The following is a 23925-nucleotide window of genomic DNA, read 5'->3' as shown; positions in this document are numbered from 1 at the left end:
TCTGCCCTGCCCACATTACAACCTCATGTGGAGAAGCCCCCTCCAAAAACACAAAACTAACAGTCTCAGCCTTACAAAAACTAAAAAAGACACCAGTCTCGGCCTTACAAAAACAAAGAAAGACACCAGTCTCGGCCTTACAAAAGCCACAAACCATTTGTGCAGACCTTCTACTTTATGCCCTGCGAGGGCGATGCTTTTCGCATCCTTGCCTGGCCCCTGCCCGCCCTGCAGCTCCTCCTCAATGGGAGCCCAGTGGCTGCAGCAAGGCTGGGGGAAGGCTGCTGAGGGTCAGATGGCGAGATGGCAGATGCCCTTGGGAAGTCGGCCTGCACCAGCTCTGGCCCTCGAGGGGCCGGCTGCTGACTGCTGCAACTCTGCTTGGGCGGCAGCAGTCTGTCCAGCGGCTCGTGGCAGCTGCAATGGCGGAGTGGCAGTGTCGGCTGCAGGAATGGTGCCAACCTGACAGATCGCTGGTCGCCTGATACAGTGGCACTCGCATGGGCCAGCACTGCAGCATGCGCAGCAAACAGCTGAAGAACAGACTGCTGGGCTGCTGCTGCGCGGCGAGTGCCCTGGCGATGCCTGGCTGATCCAGCGAGGGTGGCAGCAGTTAGTGCCCATGTGGCCCTGGTCTGTGTCCGCATGACAACAGCCAGTGAATGGACGACACGACTGAGCACTTGGCTCGAAGCCGCCTGTGCTGCCGCAAAGTCCTGTAGACTCCTGGCCTGTGCTGCACTGAATTGATCCAGACTCCTGGCCTGTGCTGCTCCAAATTGCTGCACACTCCTTGACAAAGACTCAATGGAGTCAGGCATCCTTGCCACTGCAGCCATGAGCTCATTGTGCCTGCGCTCAGCCTGGACGGCCATTTCCTCCAGGAGCCGCACCTCCTCTGCGCTGACCGTCGCAGGACTGGAGGCCGCACTCACCCTCTGGGGAGAAGTCCGCCGAGCTTCCCCACCCCTCCCGCGTTGCTGCAGGCCGCTGAGCCCCGGAGCTTCACTCTCCTCCGACCCTTCCCCCCGGCTCCCCTCCAGGGAAGACGTGTCCCCTTCATCGCCATGGGCTGGCGCGGCTGAGGGTGGCACTGATGGGCCGGCTTCCTCTTCCTCCTCCTCTAATTCGGAAGTGCTGACAGTGGCAGCTTGAGGGCCCGCCTCCTCACCTGGCGATTCACCATCTGAAAGCAGGAAGGCACAAGAGTAGCTTTAGAGTGAGGACAGGGCGGCAGCGAGGGAGGCATGAGTGCTGCCATTCACTGCATTGGTCAGACAGTGGCAAAGGATGCTGATCTGAGGCGCAAGTGGAACGAGAGAGGTCAAAAAGGTGATGCCCTTACCATTGGTGCCCAGAACAGGGTCGGCATCTCCACTGGCGACGGGGCCAATCAGCCGGCCTGCCATAATGCGCTCCACACGCTGGTCGAGGTCGGAGAGCTGTTTGACGTCAGGACGGCCTCCCCCAGTCTCAGTTCGTTTCCGCCGGTTGTGCGCCACCTTGGCCTGCAAGAGAAAGGACGGCCTCTAAGTACAGTGTGAAGCCCTGATCTTGTCTGCAATACCTCCCATGGTCGAATAGCTTGTACAGTGTGAAGCCCTGATCTTGTCTGCAATGCCTCCCATGGTCGAATAGCTTGTACAGTGTGAAGCCCTGATCTTGTCTGCAATGCCTCCCATGGTCGAATAGCTTGTACAGTGTGTAAAGTGCTGAATCTGAAAGTGATTTTCATGCCAGTCCCATAGCTGCTGGATGAGGGCTGGCCATTAGGGCTTTCTGGTCCCTTTGCCCATAAAGTTAGGTGCACATGCAGGGATGAGGAGGACACTAGAAAGGGTACTCACCCTGACAACCCGAGTGAGGTCGTTGAACTTCTTCCGGCATTGCACAGGAGTCCTGGCAACCACGCTGTTGGAAGACACCCTGTTTGAGACCTCCCTCCAGGCTTTCCGGTAGGCGCTGGGCAGTGGCCTCTTGCCACCTTCTGGGAACAGAACATGGCGCCTGCGCTCCACTCCGCCAACCAGCACCCTCAGGTCACCGTCGCTGAAGCGCTGCGCTCTCTCCCTGGCCTTCTCCATAGCCCTGGGCGTTGTGCAGATGAAGCTGAAGTGGTCAGGCCTAGGTTGAGGGCTGCAGTGTGCAGGGCGTGGCAGGCAAACAAATCCACCCTCCCCCTTTAAGAGCTGACCGGCGCCAGAGTGTCTGCCGTCAATCAACAACTCGCCGCACCGGCGCTGTGCCCGGCCTCGGGGGTGTCGCTCTGCTCCGCCGGCTTAGCGCCTAAAGATAGTCGTGCATCACCTGTTTTAGCGCAGCAGCAACCTCTTGGGGCGATGCGACTGAATATCGGCGAAGGTGGCGCAACTTTGTGCCGGGCGCAAACTTTAGCAGCCGCCCGACTTTAGCGCCCCAAAAGTGGCTATACTGAATTTCTAGGCCTGTGTGCCTTATTTCCTCATGACAAACTAATAGAAAGAAACACAAAAAAACAGTCATTAACATAACTGGTTCTCATAACCTGGAGATAATGTCCAAAACACTAAACAAAAGTTTGACCACAAACCTCAGACTTTAATAAAAAAATGACCAACATTTTGTCACACCTCCTACTTTTTGCCCATCGGAGGTGATCTCCTTCCCTTGCGCACTTCCCCCCTTCCCACCCTACTGCTCCTTCATAATGGGATCCCAGTGGCTGCAGCAAGGCTGGTGGAAGGCTGCTGATTGTCACAACCTGAGACTGCAGATGCCCTTGAAGGACGGCCTCGACCAGCTCTGGGCCTGGAGGGCCCGGCCGCAGACTGCACCAACTCTGCATGGGCGGCAGCAGTCTGTCCTACAGGCGGTGGCAAGTGCAGTGGAGAAGTGACAGTGCTGGCAGCAGGAATGCTGTCATCTTGAGAGAGGACAGCAACTCCCTGCTCGACCGACACACTGGCACTCCCACGGGGCAGCACTTCAGCATCCGGAGCAATCTGCTGGAGCACAGATTGCTGGCCTGCTGCGGAGCGGTGAGAACCCCGGGGAAATGTGTCCGAACCAGCAAGGATGGCAGCAGTCAGTGCTCGCTTGGCCTCAATCTGAGTCTGCATGAGAGCAGTCTGAGATGGGATCATGGCAGCCAGTGATTGAATTGCAGCACTAAACATTTGCGTGGCATCTGCCTGTGCAACAGCGAAGTGCTCCACACTCCTTGCCAGTGATTCAATACATTCGGGCACCCTTCCCACTGCACCCATGAGCTCAGTGTGCATGTCCACCGCCTGGGTGTTCATTTCTGTGATAAGCCGTTCCTCCTCTGCGTCCAGTGCAGTAGGACTCGCTGGCATACTCTCCCTCCGGGGAGAAGGCCCCCGAGCTTCCCTACCCCCATCGCGTTGCTGCAGCCCGCTGTGTCCTGGAGCTTCACCTTCATCAGACCCTTCCCCCTGCTCCCCTCCAGGGAAGGCGTGTTCCCAGTGTGGGCATGGACTTCCTCGGGAGAGGGTCCGGCGCTGATGCTCCGGCTTCATCTTCCTCCTCACCTGCAGCTTCACTCCCACTGGCAGCTTGAGGGCCCATCTCCTCAGCTGCTGAATCACCATCTGATAGCAGGGAGGTACAAGATGGCTTTAGCATGAGGACAGGGTGGCAGTAAGGGAGGAATGAGTGCAGCAATTTAGTAAGTTGGATTGAAAGTGTCAAAGGCTGGTGTTGTGAGGGACAAGTGGAAGGAGAGAGGACAAGAAGGTGAAGACCTTACCATTGCTGTCCAGAATGGGGTTGGCCTCTCCAGTGGCGACGGGACCGATCACCCAGCTTGACACAATTCTCTGGACGCGCGCCTCAAGATCGCTGAGGGGTTGCAGCTGAGGCCGCCATCCACCCGTCTGTTGCTGCTGTCTCCTATTATGAGATAGCATAGCCTGCAAGAAAAAGGACGGTGTCTGAGTAAATATACAGCCATGGTCTTGCCTGATGTGCCTCCCATAATTGATTAGCCCTTACTGTATGCAGCCATGGTCTTGCCTGATGTGCCTCCCATAATTGAATAGCCCATACTGTATGCAGCCATGGTCTTGCCTGATGTGCCTCCCATAATTGAATAGCCCTTACTGTATTCAGCCCTGGTCTTGCCTGATGTGCCTCTCATAATTGAATAGCCCTTACTGTATGCAGACATGATCTTGCCTGATGTGCCTCCCATAGGTGAGTAGCCCTTACTGTATGCAGCCAGGGTCTTGCCTGATGTGCCTCCCATAATTGATTAGCCCTTACTGTATGCAGCCATGGTCTTGCCTGATGTGCCTCCCATAATTGAATAGCCCTTACTGTATGCAGCCATGGTCTTGCCTGATGTGCCTCCCATAATTGAATAGCCCTTACTATATGCAGCCATGGTCTTACCTGATGTGCCTCCCATAATTGAATAGCCCTTAATGTATGCAGCCATGGTCTTACCTGATGTGCCTCTCATAATTGAATAGCCCTTACTGTATGCAGCCATGGTCTTGCCTGATGTGCCTCCCATAGGTGAATAGCCCTTACTGTATGCAGCCATGGTCTTGCCTGATGTGCCTCCCATAGGTGAATAGCCCTTACTGTATGAAGCCATGGTCTTGCCTGATGTGCCTCCCATAGGTGAATAGCCTTTACTGTATGCAAAGTGTGGAATGTGCGTGTGTGTTTCATGAGAGGGCCGTAGGTGTTGGATGAGTTTTGGGCATTGGGGTTTTAAGACGTTCTGGCCATAGAGTGAGGTTGAGATGGAAGGATGGAGAAGTATTGAAAAAAAGCCACTCACCCTGACGACCCGAGTGAGGTCGTTGAACATTTTTCGACATTGTATATGGGTCCTGGGCACCATGCTCCTGGAGGAGACGCTCTGAGCCACCTCCCTCCACACTCTTCTGTACTCGCGTGGCAAAGGCCTCCTGCCACTCTCTGGGTACAGTATTGATATTCTGCACTCCACTGCGCCAACCAGAGCCTCCAAGGCCCGATCGCTGAAGCGCTGTGTTCACTCCCTGGCCCTCTCCATAGTCCTTGGCTGCAAGATTTAGCCACCGGTCTCTCCAGGCCAAGATTCAAGGCTGCAATGAGCAGGGTGTGGCTGGAGAGCAAGATCGACCCTCCCCTTTAAGAACTGGCCGGCGCCAGTGTGCCTATGTTCCATCGCTAACTGACAGCACCTGTGCTGCGCCCGCGCTCTGAGTTAATGCCTCGCTCCTCGGCCTTTGCGCCTTAAGACAGGTGTGTAATGCCTGATTTAGCGCTCCAATCAACTCCAGGGGCGATAAAAGCCAAGTTTGCAGTCGGAGGATATAATTAGCGCCAGGAGCTAAACTTTGCGCACGGCCGATAATCGCGCCCCAAACAGGGCGATACTGAATTTTTCCCCCATAGAGTTATACAGCACAGAAAGAGGCCCTTCGGCCCATCATGTCCGCGTCAGCCATCAAGCCCTGTCTATTCTATTCCCATTTTCCAGCACTTGGTCCGTAGCCTCGTATGCTATGGTGTTTCAAGTGCTCATCTAAATGCTTCTTGAGTGTTGTGAGGGTTCCTGCCTCTACCATCCTTTCAGGCAGTGAGTTCCAGATTCCAACCACCCTCTGGGTGAAAAAGCTTTTCCTCAAATCCCCTCCTGCCCCTTATCTTGAAATTATGCCCCCTGGTTATTGACCCCTTTACTAAGGGGAAAAGTTCCTTTCTATCTACCCTATCTATGCCCCTCATAATTTTGTACACCTCAATCAGGTCCCCCCTCAGCCTTCTCTGCTCTAAGGAAAACAACCCCAGCCTGTCCAGCCTCTCTTCATAGCTGAAGCGCTCCAGCCCAGGTTCTGCCCATCTGACCAACCCATCTATATCATCCTGTAGCTTGAGGCTTCCCTCCTCGCTATTTACCACTCCACCAATTTTGTGTTATCTGCGAACTTACTGATCATGCCTCCTACATTCATATCTAAATCATTAATGTACACTACAAACAGCAAAGGACCCAGCACTGATCCCTGCGGTACACCACTGGACACAGGCTTCTAGTCACAAAAACTACCTTTGACCATCACCCTCTGCCTCCTGCCACTAAGCCAATTTTGGATCCAATGTGCCAAATTGCCCTGGATCCCATGGGCTCTTACCTTCTTGACCAGTCTCCCATGCAGGACTTTGTCAAAAGCCTTACTGAAGTCCATGTAGACTACATCAACTGCACTACCCTCATCCACACACCTAGTCACCTCCTCGAAAAATTCAATCAAATTGGTTAGAGATGGTCTCCCCCTAACAAAGCCATGCTGACTATCCTTGATTAATCCTTGCCTCTCCAAGTGGAGACTAATTCTGTCCCTCAGAATTTTTTCCAATAATTTCCCTACCACTGATGTTAGGCTCACTGGCCTGTAATTCCCTGGTTTATCCCTACTACCCTTCTTGAATAATGGTACTACGTTAGCTGTCCTCCAATCCTCTGGCACCTCCCCTGTGGCCAGAGATGTTCTGAAAATTTGTGTCAGAGCTCCTGCAATCTCCTCCCTTGCCTCACACAGCAGCCTGGGATACATCTCGTTTGGTCTGGGGATTTATCCACTTTTATGCCCACTAAAACCGCTAGTACCTCCTCCCTCTCAATACTAATTTGTTCAGGTTTCTCACAATCTCCCTGGATGGTGTTGAGCTTCTTGAGTGTTGTTGCAGCTGAACCCATCACACTCCTGACTTGTGCCTTGTAGGTGGTGGAGAGGCTTTGGGGTGCCAGGAGATAAGTCACGCGCCACAGAATATCCAGGGTATCCGCGGCACTTTCAGCAAAGTTGCAGCAGCGGAGCGGGTGCAGCTCCGAGAACATTCCCGGCCATAGCATTTCTACTTTATGGAATATCAAACTGACTGGTTCTGCCTGGTTGCTTCTCTGAGATTTCAAACTATTTACTCTTGTGGAATTTAATTTAAGCAGAATTGTCTTTTTTTATATCCTACACAGGAGTTGGCAAGACTTGGATTCTGAGTAGCTGATCCATCACATTTAAAAAGGAACTATCTGTCAAGTATAATCATAGTGCATTGTTTAAGTTTGAATTATCTCTCTGTTAAGCCTGTGACTGACAAAGCTTGCAACATTTTTAAATAGGTGGGTACAGGTACTGAACTATATATAGGCTGTGACTGGATTTAAGAGACAGCCACCAACTAAATCTAGACCAAGATACCTCATCTTTGTCACACCATCCAGGCAACAGCAGCTTCCTGCTTCTCCTCTGGCATCCCCACTTGCTCCTCCTCACCAAGACACTGTGACTCACTCAGTGCTATAGCTTCAAGCTTATTATCTGCATCCTTTGAGGTGTATGTAGATGTGCTGATAACCAGAAACATTGGTGAGAGTAAAACTGTTTGCTGTGAAGTGCCATCGTGCTCTGTCACGTTGGCATTGACAGCAGGTTACTCTTCCAGGCATACAATACCAGGGAAGAGGTGCATATATTAGAACGGCGGCTCCAAGACGCCTTTCAAACAGTGTTTGCATTGCAAGGAATTATGTGGGGTGTTTTTGTGGTTGTGTTAGTCAGTGAGAAGGAAGGCTAAAACATAAGAAGCACACTCCAACCTGTGTTTGTAAATAAGCATACATTGTACAGCTGAGGTGCGCTGGAAGGATTTGCTGTGTGAAGTTCCTGTAAGATTTCAGTGTGACAACATTTTCAGATCAAAGTTTCAGCAAGTATGTATTGTAAGATTCGTAAAATTAATATTGTCAGATAAGGGTCCTTTGGCAGAAGAGGCCTTTACTTTTAAAGACTGTTTTAAAAGAAGCCCAGAAAAGGGACGCACAAAATGGCCACCAGACCCCGTGACTAGCTTTTTGGACACTTTAAAATGGTTCCTGCAGTCCCCAGACAGCCTTTGTGGATTCAGCCCACAGTAAGTTCTGGAAGGCCGTTTCGGAGAAAACGAAACCAGACAGAACCACATACATATGGATTGGATGCAGATCCAGTCAGATCGGCCTGTAGATAAAGGCCATCTAAATGTTTACCCAGACAAAGGGAAACAGTTTTATATTCATATAAGGGGAGCATCAAAGACCCATTAAAGACATCAAGAAGACATTCAAAACAATACAAGGTCATTCCAGACCAGAGATGGCCATCACCGGCCATCCCGAAAGCAGTTTAAATATAATAACTACCCCGTTGTGATACAAGCCTGCCAAAAGTTAAACAAAGACTAAACTTGATCTTGGCGGGAGATAAGGCCTCGATTGAGAAGTATAATTGGGGATCCCGGGGAAAGACAGGGCTGCTGGTTGAATAATTGAGCGCCCAGATAGTCGATGACATTGGGGATCCATCGAAGATCCATGAGGAAGCTGGTAGATGCTTCAGGAAAAACGAGCACGCAAAAACCTCGTAGCCAGAGAGAGAATCGGTAGCGGGAACGCCTCGGCCATTCCCGAGTCAAGAAGGTGGTCTGAGTTTGGCGTTCGGCCTCCGGGGTATTCGTCGGGAGATCATCGACCAAAAACCCCGGGGCCGCTACCAAACGAGAAGAAAATCAAGGAGAAGAAGAGAGGACGAAACGCCCTACCACATCGTGGGCCGAAGCACTGAGAAAAACGAGCTGTGAACGAGTTGAGTGTCCGCTCGTCTTGCTGAAGCAGAGAAGCCATCAGCCTGAGCAGCCCGCTGCTCCTACAGCCCAACGACCACGTGGAGACAGGATGCCTGAAAGGATCAAAATGCAGACCTGTTTCAAAACTCTTGCAGTTCCTAATTGGATTGGTGAGCATGTTTCTGGCCCCTCACAATCTGATCTAGATATGCTTAGGGGGTGGGCATTTAAGGGGTAATTTTAACAATGAGTTGTTATCCCTCGATGTTCCGTGTGCTTCCCCATTTCATGATGACCTTTGTAAAGTATAACATCAGTTAGTAATGTATTATGAATTTGTTTTTCCCTCCCATGTACCTTTTATTGACTTGCATTTGATTTGTGTTTCTCTATGCAATAAAATTCTATTTAGTTTCCATTAAACTTGGCCTATCGAGTATTCTCTACATTGCAGTTCCTGCATCCAAGTCCAGTGTCTAGAACCTAAGGGGCGAGTGGGTCGAACCACTCAAGGTTTTACTGTGCAAGAGAGAGAGGCCTCTAGAGAGAGAAACCTCTGCGATCGAAAAACCCTTACAGAAAATGGTGACCGCGGCAGGACACTGGCAGCAGGATTGCAATGTATTAGACCCAGGTTTGAATGGACGAAATGTTATGGATGAGAGGATAGCGGATTATGTCTTTGGAAAGGTAAATCTCACTAAGCAGTGGATTTCCGATCTCTTACTGGATGGGCGTCCGGTAGACGCAGCCATCAGGTGGACAGGTTGGCTATGATAAATTGACCCTTAGTGTTAGGGGGATTAAATACGTGGGGTTACGGGGATAGGGTGGGCTATGTGTTGGTGTAGGGGTTACGGGGATCAGGTGGGATATGTGTCGGTGCAGGCTCGATGGGCCGAAATGGCCTCTATCTGCACTGTGGGGTTTCTGTGATTTCTGTGAAAAGGTCAGTGGAAAAGGCAGTGTGGCTGATGTGCTACAAGAAACAAGTCCAGATTTTGGACAGAGTCGTTGCAGCACAGGCAGCCAAGATCACTGCCCAGGAAGCAGAAATAGAGGAAAAGGGGTGGGGAAAAACTAATCACAGCGCTTCACGCGCTGAATCAGGAACGCCAAGTTGTAGCCAGCCAACACCAGGCTAGAATAGAGTACCTGGAATGCCAGGTTACTGAGGCAAAGATACATGAAGCGAGAATACAGGAGGAAAAACGCCCGCCTCGCACAACAGCTAAGAGCGCAGGAGGAGAGACCATAGAGGACCTGAGAATGGCTTTGGTTAAGGCAAAAGGCATGGTATGCCTCGTAAGCCCAAAAGCAAGTCACATAGACTTTTTGCAGGAATCCAAACATTCGATTCCTTGTGAAGTAGTTGTGGCACCAGCCACTGAGCCCTCAGCCCCACCGAGCTACAGTGAGGCTTGGCCCAAAGGGGAGGTGGTGAAAGAAAGGGTAGCCGAGGTGGAGCAGGAGGAGGAACAACCCCTGGTAGTAAAGCCGGAGCCGGCACCAATGTGTCCTACTTGGCATCAGAGGTTCGGTCCCACTGCCGCAAATGGCGATGTGGGACCCCACATGAACCAGCTCGTGGTGCCCCATGGTGCCCAACAACTCAGAGCGATGATAAGCCACCTCCCAAAACTTTCCGAGAAGGGAGATCCCTCAGTCCATTTCAGGGAGGCAGAGGAAACAGCCGCCATCAATGATTGTGATGATCTTGAACAGGCAAAGATGCTGCTCTTCTCCCTGGATAGCACAATCCTTCAGTGCCTCTCAGACGGGAGTAAGAGGGGACGGACAGGGTATGTGGAACTCAGAGACGAGGGCTTGGAGGTTCTGGGAGTGGACGACGGTAATCCGTTCCTCCGCGTGGAAGGGACTGTGCAGCTAACTGGAGAACACCCGCGGGTTTTCGCAGAAAGGCTGTGGCCAGTGTATCAGCGCAGTTGTCCAGGCATGCCGGAACGGGCCACAATGAACGCCGAACAGCAGGTTCATTGGCTCTGTTGTCTGGTTGCTAACAGCTTGCCCCAGATACGGACCCTAGCCAAATCTTGGTTTGACCCCCAAGGTCCCGGTATCACGGAGGAGGCCGTGCTCCAACAGCTTAACATTGCGTACAAGAACTGTAGAAGTCAGGAGGCACCTCCCTCTAAGGGAAAAGTGCATGAGGCAAAGCCTGCAGCCCCAAGTAAGAAGGAGTGGCGTCAGGAGGGGAATCGCCCTGCCCAAGCCAAACTCAATTGTTACGGGTGTGGGAAGGATGGACATTGGCGCAGGGACTGTAAAAATCCGTGGAAGGATAATAAGGGAAAAGCTCCCGCAGCCCAAGCCCAAGCCCAGACCGCCGCCCCAGCATGAGTCCAGGTCCAAGACGCAGCCCCTGTCCCTGAAAGAGGAACCGGTGCAGCTATGGATCCCACTGCGATAGAGTCAATTATAGAGACAATGCGGTCTCTTATGATAGAGCAGGGGAGGATAGCCGTCGCCACCAGTCCTGTCATTCCTGCAGCCACGACCGCTGCACCCAAATGACTAGAGCTGGCGCAGCCCGTCTACCTGTGCGCGCTGCGATATGATGTATGGAAAAGACCCATCATGGAGATGGAGCTGGAGCAGGTGCAGGGGACCTATCTATTGGATACGGGGGCATCGTGCACCGTGATCCACTCAGATAACCCTACCACCTCACCTCTGTCCACCGGGGTTCCATATATGCTATCAGGCTTCACAGGCGAAGAACAGGCTGGCGCATTTTCCATTCCCCTCTCCATTCGTTTAGGACCACTCCGCACCACGTGGAAGTGTACCCTAATGAAGTGGGAGACGGGGGGTGGAAAAAGGGTCCTTGGGTCTGATTTCCTAGTAGAACACAGGATTCTCGTGGATCTTAGAAATCATTGTCTCTGGGGAACGAGTACGGGAGAGAAAGGAAAAGAGGGTTTCAAAGTGAAACCAAAGAAGGCACGGGTCGGTTGGCAGGAAATAAAATTCCTAGGTCTGGCCATCCGCGCTGGGGAGAGAGCCATAGAAGAGACTAGACGGGAGTTGGTGCAAGACCCACCGGTCCTCGCCACCAGCGTGGTGAAGTTGCCCCGACGCACTAAATGGTTTCACATCAACCAGTGCAAACTGTTTAAGCCGGGTGCAAAAGAGCCAACAACTGAGGCCAGGTCTGAGGGTAAAGATCCTCAGCCTGAGGCGTGCAATAAATCACAGACCACACAGGCTGGAACCGCAGCCTGCTTGAAGGGAGAAGCTGTCCCGCCCACCTGGGAGGCTTCCCCAATGGCCTGGGACTCGGACGAGGAGGAGCCCGAAGACCAAGGCCCTCCTCCTGATCCGAATGCCATCGGGGGGGAGCCCGAACAGCTAGGCCCCGCCCCTGACACGATTCTGGAGGAGGTGGAGTCGGAGGACGGAGATCCCGCCCTTGACTCAAGTTTGGAGGAGGTAGAATTTGGGGGCGGAGGTTCTCCACCTGTAGGGGCAGGTAGGGAGAAGTCGTCTGCCACAGACCCAAATCCCAAAGGGGCGGAGCCTGAGGAAAGGGAGCCGAAGCCGGCAGTCGTGGAGGAGCCACGGGCTGTGAGGGCTAAAGTCCCACCCAAAGGTCCACTCGCTAAGGGAGCCTCACCAAAGGTACCCCCTCGCAGATCGGCTCAAACGCCTCAGCCAAGGAAACTCTGGCCAGATTCCCCCTACCCCAGCCGACACTGACTTGGGAGGTCCCTAGAAAAATGCAGTTCCCAATTGGCAGCAAAAGGCTGCGGGGAACCCAAGCCACAGGTCAGTGCAGCCCCACCACAGGGAGCGGTGAGCTGCAGTCCAAACAGGGATTAGGCAGGCCGCCCGGGGACGGGCGGTGTTGTACATAAGTTAAGTTTAAGTTTAGTTAAGTTTAAGGTGTGTAATTTTAAGATGATAGTGTGATAAGTAATAGTTTTGGAATCTGCCCAGCATGTGTGTTGTTTGGATCAATGTCGAAAGATCCGATCATGCCTTCACCTAGGCCAGAATCTCTCGGGAGCCTGGCTGTATCGTTTAATTTGTTACAGGAACCAAAAGGATAATGACGGGGATTCTCATCACGTTCGCAGTGATCGGGTGTAGCCTGGCCTACCGGGGCTACACCAAGGACTCCATCGTGTATGGCTGTTCCGGGGACACAGCCCCCATCGCGACCGATGGGTCGGGCGCGCGTGATGTTGAGGAGACAGCCACCTATTTCCACGAAGGGAGGTGGCCAGGATGGCTGGGGTCGAACTCTGCGGAATACTCCAGCCAGTCGGGTTTCGCATACAGAGAGACTTCTCTAATGTGTCCCAGGGTGAGGATCATCGCACCCAGAGTCAGCGTTACCGTCGGGAAAAAGATTTATTTGAACTGTAACGGACATGTTCCTTTGGACCGATGGTGGTGGCTCAGGATGTTGAGCAAAACCATGAAGAACTCCACGGTCGAGTGGGAGAGACTGGGTAACAATACCCATCGGACTATTACAGAGACTCATGGGGGATTGAATGTCTGCTGGGACAAATGGTGGGAACCAGATGAAGGGATTTACATCTGTATGTGGGGTTCAGAACACGTCTGCCCCACAGGCGTCTCCATCTTTTTCCAAAGACAGTGGCAGGATGCTGGGAAAGGGATGAGGTGGGACGTCAGCACATGGGCGTGCTGAGTCCCATACTCTCAGATCCCAGTAAATGCCACTGAGCTCATTACCCGCCCCCGCAAGCCCCTGCCCACGATTCCGGCAGCCAAAGCCCGCAAGGAAGGGTGCCCGACCACTACCAAAGGACCCGGGAACAGATTGGTATTAGTGCCCACAGGTCAGGTGCTGTACCAAGGGGTGCACTACGTGGTGGCCTCGGTGATTTTAAACCTCACCGAGGTGCGATTGCCAGAGTGGTGCCCCGAGGAAAGGGAGCAATTGTACCAGGTCCTGTTAACAAACATGTTCAGACAGTTTTATGAATTCGACTTTGCTGATGTAGACAGAGCCGGATTGTACACCACACCACATGAGGTTTTGGACAGGGTAGGGAGACAAAGAAGGGGTACAGTAAATGATATTTTTACAGCTTTTAACACAGGGACTTCCGTCATCAATACTCTGGATGACGTGGAGCTGCAGACTCAGATCAATGATTTAAAAGGACGGTTAAGAAAGATACTGACGGATGAGAATAAGGTAGTGGGTTCTGAGTTACATCAGGACCAGGCCATGACACTACACTTAAAGGAAATTATAGCTGAGCTGGAGAAACACGCTAAAACGGTAAATGCTCTCATCAGGGAGGATCAGAATGCGTCAGACCAGGCTGCGCAGAACGAGGCGTGCGTGCTGTATGGGGCGTGGTTACTGGGCGAGGGCCGCAGTAATCTGGAGGATTTAAAACAAGGTTTGGTCCCCTCCTGGATCAGCAACAAGCACCTCGCAGCCCTCCACCCTTTTGAGAATACATTGAGTCCGTGCCAGCTCAGACTAGCTTCAGAGGCCTACCCAGTCCCAGTGGACTGTGGGCGGTCTAATCACACCATTATGGGTATAGTGGTAAGAATGCCGGTGATGGGAAAGACAGCTAAACCTGCCCCGGTATACAGGGTGGAGAACATTGGAGTCATTCAAGGGGGTGCACACATTCGCTACACAGCGGTCCCACCTTACGTCATTCGATGGGAGCATGCAATGACGGGTACCGACCTCTCGGGGTGCCAGAGCCGGGGAGCACACATCATCCTGTGTCCCCAGCACTTGAATGCCTATTCGAAACCACAGTGTGGGTTCAGAACTGCTGGCGTGAAGCCTATAAATTGCACCATGGAGGCAATGGCACAAGGCCATGTGCCCCCGCAGGTGGCATATATAGGAGGTGGGACATACTGTGTCACCACTGCAGCGCCCCACTACCAACATGGACAGCATGGCTGGTGTCCGGTGAGTGACAGCAGTTTCTGCTTCAAACCCAAGGCAGAAGTTCAAGTGGCCCAAGAGCGAATTGTCCCCATTCTTGAACCTTCCATTGTTCACCTCACTGTGAAAGAAAATTTCACCGATCTGCAACGATTCGTTGCACATTTTGGGTATATCATTCCCCCTCTCCCTGAACACCTCACCAAGATACTAAAAGCCGTTGCCGTTTCACAGAAACATTTTTACACGCTGGAGCAGAAGATGTTAGAAATAGGTGCAGACATATTAGGTATAGTGACCCCACCATGGTGGGACCTGTTCACTAATATAGAAGTCCCTTCTTGGATTAGGATAGCCTCCCACATCCTTGTAGTGTGTCAGGTTTTTATTGTGATCTATTTACTGTTTGTACACTGTAAAAAGGTCAGACATTCGCAGAAGTATGAGAACAGAGGAGAATGGAGGAAGCATTATGTGCGGGTAGATGAGGAGACACCCGTTTACATTTTTGCTGCTATGTATAAAGTTAAAGTTTCCCTCCCTCCTCTATGTTTGATGTTTGTTCATGTGCAATTTTTGTGTGTACTTTATTTTTATTATTGAAGTTCATTAAGTGAGTTGTTGTTAATAAAAGATAATGTGTACGAGCCAGGTTATGTAGGGGTATTAGGCCCCCCTCCACACCTGGAAGTGAGTATGTCAGATTTTAAATCCAATGTATTGCCATCTATAGATGCTTAATGTACACTGTAGGTTTTCTGAAATGGGAAATACACGTGTTGTGGGATCATAGATAGGTAATTACAGGGGATGGTTTGATTGTGGAGAGTCAGAAAATTTTGCTCACCCAGATTTATGATACTTCAAGCAATTTATAGTATCATCAGGGGGGACTGTAAGATTCGCAAAATAATATTGTCAGATAAGGGTCCTTTGGCAGAAGAGGCCTTTACTTTTAAAGACTGCTTTAAAAGAAGCCCAGAAAAGGGACAAACAAAATGGCTGCCAGACCCCGTGACTAGCTTTTTGGACACTTTAAAATGGTTCCTGCAGTCCCCAGACAGCCTTTGTGGATTCAGCCCACAGTAAGTTCTGGAAGGCCGTTTCGGAGAAAATGAAACCAGACAGAACCACATACATATGGATTGGATGCAGATCCAGTCAGATCGGCCTGTAGATAAAGGCCATCTAAATGTTTACCCAGACAAAGGGAAACAGTTTTATATTCATATAAGGGGAGCATCAAAGACCCATTAAAGACATCAAGAAGACATTCAAAACAATACAAGGTCATTCCAGACCAGAGATGGCCATCACCGGCCATCCCGAAAGCAGTTTAAATATAATAACTACCCCGTTGTGATACAAGCCCGCCAAAAGTTAAACAAAGACTAACCTTGATCTTGGCGGGAGATAAGGCCTCGATTGAGAAGTATAATTGGGGATCCCGGGGAAAGACAGGACTGCTGGTTGAATAATTGAGCGCCCAGATAGTCGATGACATTGGGGATCCATCGAAGATCCATGAGGAAGCTGGTAGATGCTTCAGGAAAAACGAGCACGCAAAAACCTCGTAGCCAGAGAATCGGTAGCGGGAACGCCTCGGCCATTCCCGAGTCAAGAAGGTGGTCCGAGTTTGGCGTTCGGCCTCTGAGGTATTAGTCGGGAGATCATCGACCAAAAACCCCGGGGCCGCTACCAAACGAGAAGAAAATCGAGGAGAAGAAGAGAGGACGAAACGCCCTACCACATCGTGGGCCGAAGCACTGAGAAAAACAAGCTGTGAACGAGTTGAGTGTCCGCTCGTCTTGCTGAAGCAGAGAAGCCATCAGCCTGAGCAGCCCGCTGCTCCTACAGCCCAACGACCACGTGGAGACAGGATGCCTGAAAGGATCAAAATGCAGACCTGTTTCAAAACTCTTGCAGTTCCTAATTGGATTGGTGAGCATGTTTCTGGCCCCTCACAACCTGATCTAGATAGGCTTAGGGGGTGGGCATTTAAGGGGTAATTTTAACAATGAGTTGTTGTCCCTCGATGTTCCATGTGCTTCCCCATTTCATGATGACCTTTGTAAAGTATAATATGCCTGTATCTATCTCAGTTAGTAATGTATTATGAATTTGTTTTTCCCTCCCATGTACCTTTTATTGACTTGCATTTGATTTGTGTTTCTCTATGCAATAAAATTCCATTTCATTTCCATTAAACCTGGCCTATCGAGTATTCTCTACATTGTAGTTCCTGCATCCAATCCAGTGTCTAGAACCTAAGGGGCGAGTGGGTCGAACCACTCAAGGTTTTACTGTGCAAGAGAGAGAGGCCTCTAGAGAGAGAAACCTCTGCAATCGAAAACCCCTTTCAGTATGCCTTGATGTGTGTATGCATGATCATGCATGCTGAGCTTTGGAGGGGTGAACAGCAAAAGAGTAACAGGCTCTGAGGACATACATACTTGGACAGATACTTGCTATAAGAAACTGCCGGATAGAATTATCTTGGCATCTTTCCTCAGCACCGCAATCATTTTCCACGTTTGCAGCCATGTCCTTTGGGATGTCGAAAGAACAATCATTGTTTTCTGCCATTTCTTGACCAGCATTGGGGACAACTGTTCTCTTGGGAAGGTGACCTTTAGTGCTAACCAGTTCATGTCTTTTGCCTCAAGGCATGTATGTGTAAATGTTTCTGTGTGTTTTCATAGAATCATACAGCACAGAAGGAGGCCATTCTGCCCACTGTGTCTGTGCTAGCTCTTTGAAAGAGCTATCCAATTAGTCCCACTCCCTTGCTCTTTCCCCATAGCCCTGCAAATTTCTCCTTTTCAAGTATAAGTGACTGCGACCATGGTAAACTATCCTTCCTGATCCTTCTCAACCTGCCTGCAGCCTTTGACACGGTTGGCCACACCATCCTCCAACGCCTCTCCTCCGCCATTCAGCCGGATGGGCCTGCCCTCACCTGGTTCCATTCTTATCTATCCAGTCGTAGCCAAAGGATCACCTGCAATGGCTTCTCTTCCCGCGCCCACACCGATCTACCCTTGGCCTCCTCCTATTTCTCATCTACATCCTGCTTAGTTGGCTAGGCCCGAAACTCTGGAATTCCCTCCCTAAACCTCTCTGTCTCTCTACCTCACTCTCCTCCTTACAACCTACCTCTTTGACCAAACTTTTCATCATCTTTCCTACTACACCTTCTGTGGCTTGATGTCAAATTTTGTTTGATAATCACTCCTGTGAAGCACCTTGTGACATTTTAATACATTAAAGGTGCTATGCAAATGCAAGTTGTTGTTGTGTTATATATCCAATTCCTTTTTGAAAGTTACTATTGAATCTGCTTCCATCACCCTTGCAGGAAATGCATTCCAGATCATAACAACTCGCTACATACAAAAAATTGCTCCTCATCCCCCCACCACCACCACCACCACCCCGCCCCGGTTCTTTTGCGAATTATCTTCAATTTGAGTCATCTGGTTACCGATCCTCCTGTCACCTACTCTATAAAAAACCCTTCTCTGCTCTAAGGAGAACAACCCCAGCTTCTCTAATCTCTCCACAGAACTGGAGTCCCTCATCCCTGGTACCATTCTAGCAAATGTGGCTCAGCTGTGGCTCGGTGTGTAGCACACTCTAGGTGGGAGGGGTTAGGAGTAAGCAGGTGCTGCAGGTTGCCTGATTACTGCAGGGAGTTGGAGTGAGCTTGTAAAAAGTTGGTGGTGGGTGTTTTTTCAGGTTTTAGGGCCTCAGATGGCTGCTGAGGGGCTCGGAGTGCTGGGCCCCTCAGAGGACAGTGTTCCCAAAATGAATTTAATCAGGGGAGAAACTGTTGTTGGAAGGGAGAGAAAAAGGCCCAAAGATTTGGGCCGGGTCACTAGGAGGTTTGGAAAAGAAAACACGGTGGTGGTTCAGTGCGAGGATAAGGAGATACGAGCTTGGGATATTATCCAAGCGGTACATGAGGACTGTGGTGAGGGAAGCTGCTTTGCCTGCCGACCAAAGCCGAATGTTGGGTTTGAGGTGTCGGTCAGTGGCCGATAGGAGGTGGAAAGACTTTTACTCAGTTTGAAAGTTGGTGGACTTTTATTCAGTTCTTGGAGATATCTCTGCTATATTCAGAAGAGGTGGTGGTTTCATTCTTAAACTTGCCAGTTTATATTGAGGACAAGGTGCTAATCAAAAAATTGGAGTCGTGGGGCATTAAAATTTGCTCGGCAATAAAGAGGAGGTACTATCCAGGAACATGGGTAGCAGATGGAACCCGTTACATAAAGGTGCGTTTCCCAGAGGGGGTGAAGTCATTACTGTACAGCATGAAATTCAAGACAATGGAAGGAGTGCAGTACTTCCGAGTACTGCATGATAACCAAGTGAAGGTTTGTTATTATTGTCTTGGACATGACCATCTTGTAAGAAACTGTCCGGACTTGTAATGTTATAATTGCGGTGAGTCTGGACACATCGCTCGGAGCTGCAAGGCGGAGAGCTGTGGGGTGTGTCACAAAGGCCCCACCTGCTGTGAGTGTGAGGCAGAAGGAAGCTCTATGAGTGACGAGGAGATGGGAGAAGGCGCAGGAGGTGTGAGTGGAATGGCCGGAGGAGCGGAGCAGGTGGAGGACACAGCTGGTGAATTGAAGGAGAAAAGAGTGCAGGAAGAGGCAGAAAATTGCGGCGCAGAGAACAGAATGGAGATGGTGGAAAACACACCAAGTACAGTGGAAAAGGACAAAGACAGCAGAGAGCAGCATGGGTCAAGTGCAGAGTCGAGCCATAATACGGTTCAGCTCTCCCGGGGGGAGTGGAGGCAGGAGCAGGGTGCATGGTCAATGTAAGTACTCCAAAGAAAGACGGCGAGTCAGATATCTCGGAGAGCAGGAGGGGGCAAGACAAGGAGAGGGTGCAAGAGGCAGGTACCTTAACGGGGCAGCAGGATGGGAGCGGCGAGACAAAGACGCCAGAAGGGTCAATATTGGTGCACCATGGTCCCATAGAGAGAAGGATCAGGGAGCAAGGGATGGTGAGGCTGAAGGGAGCAGCACTGTTGGCGAAACCGCGATAGCTGGAAGACTCTCTATGGGAGATGATGTATCTGACGGGGAGCAGGATTATTTATCTGACGGGGAGCAGGAACAGAAGGTCACAGAAGAGCTCAAGAGTGAGGAATCAGAGGGGTGGGGTGGCATTGTGTGGAAAGGGAAAAGATAGTGAGGGGCAGAAGGAGGGAAAAGGGGCAGCTCCTCAGCCCAAACCTAATGCAAGGAAGAGGCTGAAAGAGCAGGGAAGGTTCAAACAGGAGGTGAAAAAGAGCCGGAGGCTGCAGGAAAAAGCAACAGCTGCCCGAAAAGTTGAGAAGGAGCATGAGAGGAGGGAAGGGCCAGAGATTAAATGATAGGGAGATTATCAGGCATACTTCCCTTATTCAGAGCCATGATTACATTGGTCTCGATTAATGTGAACGGACTGAGGGATGAGAAGAAATTGCAGCAGTTGTTGCAGTGTTTTAAAGGCACTGGGGGGATAATTGAGTCTCGCCCTCTTTGGAGCACTAACTTTGCCAGGGCGCTACTTTTAGCGCCCCGATAAACTTAGTGCCCCCGCGGCCGAAATTGAGTGGTAGCGCCCCAAGAGGGAAGCGGAGCGCTACTGGAAGCACCCCGCCTCCCTCTTGGGGCACTGCGAGGGAACATCACGACGATATGTGTCGCGGTACTGCAGGCCTTCCTCCCCTTCTTAAAGGGGAGGGGGCTTGCGCAGCGCGACCCGGGGCCCAGCTGGGCCACCGGGGATCGGTGTGCCAGCAAAAGAGCCCAGCACTCAAGAGAAGTGCCAGGCTCAGGGAGTGCAGCCAGCACTCCGCGGGGGGGTTCTCAGAAGGCCAGGGACGGCAAAGCGGGCAGGTGCTGGCAGGCGGCCAGCAACAAAAATGGCCGCCCAGCACCTTGCCTTTAATTAGCACTGCCCTGGCTGCAGGTAGGCCCCCCTGAACCCATCGGACATTGCGTCCGGCGGTAAGTCAGGGGGCGCTAATGAAGATCGTGGCCGGGGCACAAGCGGGACGCTGCGTATGGCGATGACATCATCGCCGGGGGCACAACACCATGGGGTGCTGATGGCTACCGCTGCCGCTAACCTCCCGCTGAATTTCGCGGGAGGCATTGGCGGCGCCGCGCCCGGGCGCTAGTTGCTTTGCGCCCGTTAGCGCCCTCTTAGGGCGCTAACAGGAGGCGCAATGCAACCAAATTTTTTCCCCACTGACTTGTTGGGCTGGATTTTGCCAGCCCTGGGGAGGTGGGTTTGGAGGCGGGACTGCCGGGAACATGGCAGAATTTGGAGGCGGGTGCCCAACCTGCCCCCAACCCGCCTCCATGCCATCTCGCCAGGAGGCGGGTAGCCGATCCGCGCTGGGTCCTGCCTCCTTGAGGCAGGAAGAGGATTAATGCCAATTAACTGCCTGTTAACAGGTAGTTAACAGGCATGTTTTATGGCTAATCCCTATTTTGAGCCCTGAAGTGTGGGCTTCCCGACGGCTCCAAACCTCGCTAGGGTCAGCAAGGTGGGCAGTCAGTCTGCGGGGGTCGGAGGGGCCGAGATGTCCGGTGTGCAGGTGAGTAATGGGTGCATGTGTGCAGAGGTAAGTGTGTGAGGTGTGTGTAATGTGTTCTAATAAGTTTTACTTACCTTTACTTCTTCCTGCAGGCTTCCTCCCTTCAGGTTTCGGGAGTCCCTCAGCTCACCGGCACAGAAAGCAGAATGGCCGCTGAACTGTCAAAAGCTGCAGCATTCTGCTTTCTGGTCAGGAAGGCTTTCTAATTGAGTCTTGAGTAAAGACACAACTTAGAAGGCAGATTGCTCTTGACAGATGAAACGGCACTCGCTGACGTCACCTGTAACTGGCTGGGCGGGCTTAACAAGGTCAATCAAGGGAAAATAGTGTGGGTTGGCCACGAGTCGATGGAGGTGGGACGAAAACCCAACAAATGGGAGTCCCACCTCCAAAAGCTCCTCATTGACAAAATCCAGCCCGTTGTGTCTGCAAGAAACCTTTTGGGATGAAGATATCCTAGAAAGAGTTTGGAAGGGAGAGGTGTTTGCAAGTTGTGCAAACAATAACCGTAGAGGGGTGGCTGTTTTGGTGAGTCCGTCCATAAAAGAAAATGCTGCCTTGGTGGATAAGGACACTGAGGGGAGATTTTTACGGCTAAGGATAAAAATGGAGGAATTTAATTGCGATCTCTTTAATATCTATGCACCGAACGACCATTGCAAACGGCGTGAGTTTTTTCGGTGGTTATTCACTGAAGTGGCAGAAGTGGAAAATCCTTGTATAGTGGGGGATTTTAATGGCCCAGTAATTCCGTTGCAAACGCGTGAGTATGGTCAGGGTACTCACGCGTCTGGCTGGAGGAAATGCCGGTTTTCAGCATGCACAGCGCATGCGGGGAAAACCGGCATTTCCTGTCCTCTGAATGAAGGGTTCAGAGGCAGAACGCGTGCGACTGCACAGGCAGCGCGTGCGCAGTAAAATTCGCCGGTTTCATTCATGCTTTCAGTGAGGTTAAGTCCTTACAACTTACACATGAAAAAAGCATGAGTACAGTTGCTCCAGAAGCTGCGGAGGAAGATATATTTTATCGTGGAGCTTCTGAAAGGCAATATTTTTGTTTGGGAAAGGGAGGAAAGTTATTTTAAGAAATGCTGAGGTAAGTTTTAAAGTTTAATTTTTTTTTAAACGGGTTTTCAGTACTATAGGTAGAAGGAGCAATTGTGGCTGTGTGAATTGAATTTGCTGTGTTTATTAAATGTGAAAATGACTGTTCTAAAATGAATAATGTAACATTTCCAACATTTTTAAGAAAGAAACTTTTCATCAGTAATATATTGTTTTAAGTAATTATGTATGTATGTCCGTATATATTCCTTTACGTATATGTATGTATGTATATATTCCTTTACTTATGTGTATGAATGTATGTATTTAATTATGACTTTCAGAGAAAGTAACTTATTGGAAAATCATCTCGGGCTGTGAAATTGATCAGGCGGGTATGATGTATTACCAAGACGATAACGCGTTTCTCCTGCCATAGGCCGGGGTGATTTTCTAGCCAATCACTTCATTAAAATTACTTTAACAACTCTTTCCATTTCTTCCTTGCAAGGACGTCTGTGTAAGCAGGAGGCCTGTGAGCGAGAAAAATGCCCGGGAACTGCTAGTAGCCAACACCTTCACGAGCTGCTGGTGCCTTGTACCTCCCCCTCCCCCCGCAAGGCAAAGAAAGGAGCAGACACAATTTAAAGTGAAGCAGTGAACTTTTATTGCATCATAAAACAGTTTTCAGGGTCAGTTTTAATTTAGATAGTTTATAACTTTAAAATGTTAACTAGCTATTTCCCGCTTTTCAAACATTTGTAAACATGAATAGTTCAGAAGAAAATGTGTTAACATTTTAAAGTGACTTTTTCTGTTTTCTTAGTGCAATAAAGACATTCAAGGTGGAAACTAGTTATGTTCTAATTTTCAAATAGTTGTTGTAAAAATACTTTGGCTCCAATAAAAGTTGCTAATTTTTTTCAAACTGACTACAGGCTGCACGGTTTAAAGGAAAAGGTTACATATCCTTTCAGTCACAAATAAACATTTCAATGAAAACAGCAAACACAACATTTTACATGTCAATAAAATGAAAAATTTAACAATTGCACGATTTTCCCCCTCGCATCTGCGACTGAGGGTCCAAGGAGGTGCATTGCGCAAGAGGTCGTCGTCGTACGTATCCTCACACTGTTCCCTTTCGGGAACTGTATGAAGTGGTGGAAGGATTTCTGGCCACGTTAACGCTCCTTCCGTGACCATAACCATCTTCATACCAGCCATTAGGGTGGTTAGTCCTATGGCGCGAGGGTTTTACGGGCTCCCACAACCCATCTGAGGGGGGGGCACCCACACCCGCGGACGCAAGTATCCCGCTGGATGTCCACCCAGAATTTATAGTTGGAGCTCCGACTCCACTTGCCGGGACTGTCTGGAGCGGGGTTCGAAACCCTACTCCTTCTGGCCCAGCGGCGGGGATGCTTACCGCTACGCAAAAGGCCCACTCCGTGCAAAAGGTGACACCCATACGTTTCCTGCGCCTTTTCCCTCCCCGTGACTGGAGCCCTATGCTGCCACTTGAAAGACCAAGCTATCATCTGTCCTTTTTGCGACGCCTTGGACTTCTCATTACCAATGATGAGCAGGCGCTGTGCCTCCACCTCGTTGAGGAGATTGCTGAGGTCATCATCAGTTTAATTGTGAGTTCTTTTAATGCCGTGAATTGTGCTCATTCCAGCCATTTCACGTTGCTAATCGGAGTGGGCCTTTGGCGTAGCGGTAGCATCCCCGCCGCTGGGCCAGACGGGGT

Source organism: Somniosus microcephalus, chromosome 3 (genome assembly GCF_052327205.1).
Source record: "Somniosus microcephalus isolate GS21.2 chromosome 3, FLI_Smic_1.0, whole genome shotgun sequence".
NCBI lineage: Eukaryota > Metazoa > Chordata > Chondrichthyes > Squaliformes > Somniosidae > Somniosus > Somniosus microcephalus.
Note: the sequence above shows the minus strand (reverse complement) of the source record.